This window comes from Meleagris gallopavo, chromosome 1 (assembly GCF_000146605.3).
Source record: "Meleagris gallopavo isolate NT-WF06-2002-E0010 breed Aviagen turkey brand Nicholas breeding stock chromosome 1, Turkey_5.1, whole genome shotgun sequence".
Lineage (NCBI taxonomy): Eukaryota > Metazoa > Chordata > Aves > Galliformes > Phasianidae > Meleagris > Meleagris gallopavo.
This window is the reverse complement of record NC_015011.2, coordinates 111892293-111899688: the sequence shown is the minus strand read 5'-3', so window position 1 is coordinate 111899688 and position 7396 is coordinate 111892293. Positions and strand designations below refer to the sequence as shown.

General features: G+C 38.7%; 1 long non-coding RNA gene across 2 annotated transcripts in view; it reads right to left on the bottom strand.

Moving 5' to 3' along the window:
- LOC104914742 overlaps positions 1-6342 on the bottom strand; it is a 38714-nt gene extending 32372 nt beyond the window's left edge. Inside the window, exon 1 of one of the 2 annotated variants that reach the window (XR_004162122.1) lies at positions 6086-6342. This is a non-coding gene — a long non-coding RNA (uncharacterized LOC104914742). The remainder of the gene's footprint in view (positions 1-6085) is intronic. The other variant, XR_796124.3, reaches the window with a different exon arrangement.
- Positions 6343-7396: the final 1054 nt, after the last annotated feature.

Genomic DNA, 7396 nt, shown 5'->3' with positions numbered 1-7396 from the left:
AAAAATTATTAAATAAATAAATAAATAAACCTGATAAAAATTATTAGGTTAATGTAACAAACTCTGTTATTTGGTTTGCATTGAATTTATGGGCTAAATAATATTCCCTTACTAAACTAAAAATATCTTCCTGCCAAAAGAAATGTGAAAAGTCAAACAGAGAAGATTTTGCATGGGAAAAAAATGCTAAAACAATTACATTTAAAATTTCTTTCCTTTTCTTTCCCATTTAACCACCCTTGAATTTCTACTGCTGGAAAATACATCATGTGGCAACCCATATCATTGGGATATTATCACACGATTACAACTCATGACAGGTATAGAATTATTTTTATAGAGCAGTAGAAATTACATTCAATTCAGAGACTTGATTTCCTTTGTATAATGGGACAATCACACAAAATTGAGCTAACTCTTGCTGTTGCCTTCATCTCAATCTCCAGGGCTTTAACCCTATGTTTATATATGAGCCTGGTGAATTTTTGCGATAAAGTTTTGAAGCAACTCTGAATGAATTGGAGTGAGAAACAACACTGAGCTACAAGACAAATTTTAGAAGGTCAAATATAAATATTTTAAAGCTATTCCAGTTTCCAAGCCTCAGATAGAAAAGCAAAACAACAAGAAAGTAAGCAAAAGAATGAAAAAATAATCCATTAAACTGTTAAACCGCACAGGCAGTTGGAATTTAACTCTTAGCACAGCTGTTGAGAACAGAGATTTTAAGAAGGCGTAGCAGCAGTTCAACCTTTATGAGCAAAGGCAGTAGTACTCCCTAGATAAATCTGCTGACAGATTTGCTGGGACAGTTATGATTAGCTATGTATCACCTATCATTCAAGCTGACAGAAAGCTTTTTATTCAATGTTAGGGAGGCTGTTTTTGTTACAGACATCTAGGCTCATCCTAGAGGCTAGAAGGAGCTTCCTAAATCTGCACCAGTTGTTCCACAAAGTATCACCCATCTCCTTCAGCAGAATATTGCTGTTAAGCACAGAGCTTAATAAGGGCTTAATAAATGTTTATAGAGTTTAATATGCAAAATAAACATTGCAGAACTTACACAGTATTTACAAACATGAATCATATGCTCCTCTTTTTTTTTTTTTATTCCCATCAGTACAGTTTAGAAATGGGACCACTGAGGATGCCAAAAACGTGTAAAAGAGATGGATAGCAGTGCAAGGAACAATTCCAGGAATCCAGTGTTAATGGTGCTGCTACAGTTCATGCTGTGACTTTGGTGTTAGCTTGAGCTGTTGTAGCAAACTAGACAGATATCCTTCCCTGGTCAGCTTTTTATCATAAGAATTGATCACAACCTACCTCCAATAGGAGCCTCACTGCTCCTATAATTACCACCGATAAAACTGCATGTTCATCATGTCATATTTTCATTTTAACACATACATATGTATGAATACACCAAGGTTGAAAATGACTGTGATCTTGTTTCTGGAAGATGAGTAATGCAAAATGATAGGAAATGCAATGGTAAACAACTGGGAGAAAATCACAGGGAAGCTTGAGAAGAGCAGGGAGAAAATTTCATCTACATCAAACTTAGGAAACAGCAACTAAGTATGGAACCCTCAGTAATGCCAGGCTCTTCCTGGGCTGTACACAGGTGCAGAGAGGAAGGGACAGAAGGGCAGAGCCAAAAATAGTGACTTCCTTCTCCTTGCAGAACCAGAAGGAAACGTGAGGCGAGCCTGTGAAGACATCTCATGGTCAGCCTTCAGCTTTAGAATGCTGAAGATCTTCCTTTTCCTCATGGAAAGAAGGACACAGCTGAAGCTGCAATCTGTGTCTGTGACTTGTCTCTCACTTGCAAAGGCACAGAAAGCTCTGACTTTTGGTTGAGGCATAAGGAAAAATCACATAGGGTTAACAGTCAGCTGGCAGTTTAAGTATGTAGCACTTCTGCCAGAAAAAAAAAAAAAAGATATATAATTCAAGGGGGAAGAAATGTCAGTATTATATTCACGTGATCTTATCAGGGACATAATGTCAGACATCATAAAAGGGAAATATGAGAAGATTGCAGTATAACTTTTAATTGTGACTCAGAACTTCTTGCATGAGGTTTGCCTGCTTTCCTCCTTCTCTCCACACCTAATAATGAGAAAAATACTATTAGTCTGTTAGCTAATACTTCTAATTATTACTCACAAGTTCTTATTCATTGCACTCTGTTGTTTTCAGGGGAAAAAGAACAGCAGACAAACTCTTCTCGCCGAGCAGCAATTTCCAGGGCAGAAACTCGAACTAGTTTAGGATACACCCAGAAAATTGCAGACATTAAAAGCTGAGAACATCCATTGATCATGAAGCCCATCTCTCTGCTAAGGGAGGCACATTCCCAGCAGCACGCATTCTAGCCTTTCTTCCAGAATAATGTTAAAAATACCAATGGTGAATCATCCTTCCAAGTCTCTCAGGAGACAATTCCTCAGTAGAATTCACTTGAATTTTTTGTTTGTTTTGCTTTGGCTTGAAATTATTTTATTCTTAGCCCTATTTTCTCTAACAGCATTAAATACTTCTCCCTTTGTGTACAGTTTGCAATCTTCACGCTTCTCTTACTCATCAAATCTCACACACACAGCCTAAGACTCATAGCTGTCACTCCCCCACACACAGCCCCTCACACTCCCATGCAGCCAAGGCCTTATTGTAGGGTTCCTAGGGATACAGCACTGGGACCACACATGAATCACAGAGCAGATGCCTCTGAGGGATCCAGAGCAAGAGAGCGGCAGGAGCAGGGCTTCAGTGAGCTACATGCCCTTCAGCTTCAGTACCTGCCCAACTGCCCCGCAGCTGCCTCCCTCCTGCTGACATGCTCACCTCCTCCTCTCAGAAACAATGGCTCCTGCCTATCATTTCAGCCAATGTGACATCTTCAAGATAAATCTGTATGAGCCAATATAGTACCATGTCAGAAGTTAAACCTGAGCAAATTCAAGAGGTTTATGTGAACACTGTTCCTTGTTCTGCTTAGTCAACACATACCTAATTTAGTAGCTTTAATCCATCTACTCAATCCTCATAGTCCTAGTGTAATTTGTTTGTTGTTCTTTGCTAAATTCTCCCCAACCGATCAATATCTTTCTAGTTAACATAGTGCTGAATGCTGCCCAGTATTTCAGAGGCAGTCACAAGAAAAGTACTGCTATTGTTTATTGGACTTGTGCTTGGCTATTTTTATGAGCCACTACTCATCAAAAAGATTAAAAAAAAAAAAAGAACACAAAAAACTCAGAACTCTCTCTTGGCATTATAGCATTCCAATGTGGAGTCAGCAAAAAGACAGCAACATTTCACTTCGGCCCACTGAATTATGCCCATATCCAAAATTAACTGGTACTCTATGTTATAGGCAGGCTGAGTAAACAACAAAAATAACAGGTGAGACTTCATGATAAATGCTTAAACCTGCTTATATTGCTAGTTATTTTAAGTGTTCAGACTTCAAAACCTGACAGATTTGGCAAAAATCCATTTTAGAGAGGGCTTTCTCACTGTATTGGAAAGACACATGAGCATAAAGTATCTTCTGATCAACCTCTGCCTTTTCCTCCTTTACTTTTTTCCCTTTTGAGGGGGTGGATTCTTTTTACTTCTCTCCCTCCATTTCCTTCAAACAGGCTTTGTGGTGCTCCTACTGTTTAGAATTGAATTTTGAAGATAAGATATCCAAGAATGCCATGGCACAGAAGTTGAAGGACAGTGTTTTTGCCCCTTGTGCCAGTTATACACATTATTGTAAAAAGTAGTTCTCAGAAAAGTAGTATGGCAAGCTGTAGGCAATCCAAGAGACTCCTGGACCACATCAAGGATAACACTGTGAGTCAAATAATAGATGGCAGTACTGGACCTGTTGCTTGCCCGTGCAAATGAACTGATTGATGACATCAGGATTGGAGGCTGCCTGGGCTGTAGTGACCATGCCATGATTGAGTTCATGCTCCAGACAGATATGAGACAGGCAAAGGGTAAAGTTAGGACACTATATTTTAGGAAAGCTAACTTTCAGCTCTTCAGGGAGTTAGTCAACAAAACACTCTGGGAAACTGTCCTCATGGGTAAGGGTACAGAGCAGAGCTGACAGATCTTTTAGGAAGCTTTCTTCAGTGTGTAAGAGCTCCTCCATCCCCAGGTGTAGCAAGTCAGGAAAGGAAGGCAAGAGACTGGCATGGCTGAACTGAGGCCTGCTGGTCAAACTGAAGAGCAAGAAGAAAATGCAGTGGAAACAGGGGTGGGTATTATAGGAGAAGTATAAGGAAGCTGCTAGGCTGTGTAGGGATGGGTCAGGAAAGTCACGGCCCAGCTTGAACTAAATTTGGCAAGGGATGCCAGGAAGAAAAAGAAAGGCTTCTACAGGTACCTCAACGAGAAAAGGAAAGTCTAGGAGGGTGTATTCCCCCTAGTGAGTGACACAGGCACACTAGTAACAACAGACAAGGAGTAGACTGAGGTATTTAACAATTTTTTTGCCTAGATCTTCTCTGATAACTGCTCTGATCACACAGCCCTCAAATATTTGGTTTGGTAGGATGGAATTGAGGAAGCCCTCCCATTGTAACTGAAGATCAGGTTCATGACCACCTGTGGAACCTGAACATCCACAAGTCTATGGGTCCCAATGAGAAGCATCCCAGACTCCTGAAGGAACTGGCATGTCAATGAATGTCAACAGGTGCCATTTTTTCTGCACAGAGGAATTCAGCTGCACCCCTTTGCTTCACATGCACTTCCATGTTGCATGCCATTGTGTCAGACTGCCACTCTGCTGCCACCTGTCACACAGCAACAAAATGGAATAGGATATTGGTGGGAAGATGCAACTTCTACTGCCATACCATCAACATCCACGTCTGACACTGTGGGCCAACATCATAAAATAGGAGGCCACTGCTTTTGGAGAAGCCCTCTTATTTTATGTCTGTCAGGTACATTTATGCAGTAGTATCGATATGTGTACATATGTTGATATATATTAATCCACCTGTATGTAGATATGTATGTGCACACATTTATATTTACAGGTATGTGCTACCCAGGTGTTTGCTACTTCTGCTGTTTTTCTGTGCAAATGATTGGAAGTTACCATTTTTATCATTAATGCTTCAGATGATATGATTGTGACCTTGTATGAGAAGCTCATTTTTCATTTCAAAGAAAAGTAGATTTCTAGCTCTTGTGGTGTAAACCTTGAAAACAAAGTAAATGAACATCAAAGAGGAAAAAAAAAAAAAAGAAAGAAAGAAAGAAACTTAAAAATACCGCATTCTTAAAATCTCAGAGATTTCAATTCCATTGCTTTTTCAGACTGTTTTCTAGTTTCCCTGTGCATTCTGGTCAGGATCTATGTCATCCTCCAGAAGCAGAAAACTTTTTCACATGGGAAACTCACTTTGTTTCCAGAACATGCAAAAACAACTGCTGTCATCAACTGCTATGTACAACTGCTCTCTCTCTCTTCCAATAGGTGTGGTAAACATCTGGGAGTTACATACATCATTCAGTGGGGAAAAAAAAAAAAAAAATACATTTCACAAAGAAAATTTAAACTTGTGTGAGATAGCACAAAGATCATTCACTTTTTGCTTTCTTAGATTATTTAGCACCCAAGCAGTCCCATAGTTTGGATATTTTTTATCTGGTGAATAACACATCTAAAAGTGTATCTGCATTAGTTCCCAGCAAGTTCTATGGAAGATTTCAATTTTGATCAGTATCAATCAATTTCCTGTTAATCAAGAACTTTGCTAGCTGGTAAAGTTTTGGTAAGTGAAATCTTCACCTAAATCCTGCTTCCTAACATTGGGCTTATAAAATAGGAAGCAGAGACCAGTCAACTGAATTAGAGATAACTTAATTATACTTGTAATCTACTCTTCCTCCATCAAGCCTTCCCCATCCCCAATTTTGTTTTATTTTGTTAGAATATTACACATCCATACCTTTGCATATACTAAACTGGAGGGGAAACATTTAGAAGACAGGGAACAAGCTGTCTACAAATGAAAAACAGCACTGAAGAGTGCATGTAGAAATAAAGGGAATTCAAACTTACTGCTTAGGAGGCTTGGAGGATGTGACAGTGAGATACAGAGCTTCAAGGGAAATACCACACAGCTGTAGCAAGGTGTGCAGATCCTGCTGTTTCTGCCTCTCCTGAGACTCATGGGAGAAAGCCCATCACTGAAGAGCAGACACAGCTTCATGGTTCTCCAGAGAGAGCATATGATTAACTACATCACCTTGCCGTCAAGTGCATTTGTTTCTCTCACTTTCCAGGAGCATTATCAGTACCCTGTGGAGTCAATGACTCCTTCACCCTTAATGTGATAAAGTGACAAAAAGTTCCATGGTGTTAAGGTTTAGCAAGGTGCTTAGGAGTAATCACAAGCCTCCAAGGACATTTGAAGCAGCTATTAAGTACTGGAAGTAGTTATCTGCATAATAATTGTAGCAATGTATAGGATCTGAAAGGTTTTTATTGCTTTGGATTATAGAAATCTGTGACAGAACAACAGTGCCAAAGTATTTAAGTTATGGGCATTAAGAACTGTGGATGATTAATGGAAAATAGCTAGATGCTCTACATTGTAGGAGAGATCTTTAAAAATATCACAAATAACAAAAAAATCATAAATTAAAAATCATAGGAAAGTCAAGATATAAAGAGAATCTGACACAATACAGTTCCTAATCTGGGAGCTGGACCAAAAGTGGCTCATTAGAAATTAAACAAAGAACATCTAAACTTGTTTACATCATTTTGAGTTCAGCTAAAACCAAGGGCTCAATTCTCCAATTGATTTTATTTTTCATGTCAGAGCAGTAGGCAGAATCATGTTGTAACAGTAGGTTAAGTGAGAGAAGAGTCAGAATATAAAAGCAGAAGATACCCTCTAATAATTTCAAATAGGGAAAGAATTGAAAGCACTTACTGGTCAGGTATCTGCAATGTCATAATAAAGAAAAAAAGTGGTTCTTAATATGAAAGCATTCAAAGTCTCACAGAAGAACTGGCATGAATAACACCGTGACGTGTTTTGACAGTTTTTGTAAAAATCAATGTGAAATGCTAGATGTAGGATTCTTTCTTACACCTCTGAGACAACATTAGACTGGGAATAGACTGGAAAGTGCAGTAAGATTTCACTGGCAGACCTGGGCACAGAAAAATGTGATTAAGAATACATTAACATTTGTGAAACCGATATATTGAATTTACTAGGCATGACAACTTGACGTACTAGACCTCGGCAAAAATTAAAACATAGCAGAAATTAAAGTACACTAGAGCTTTGGGAAAATAAACATTCCACCTGATCAAAAAATGATCCCCAAAAAATAAGATCATGTTAATTTCTTTCTT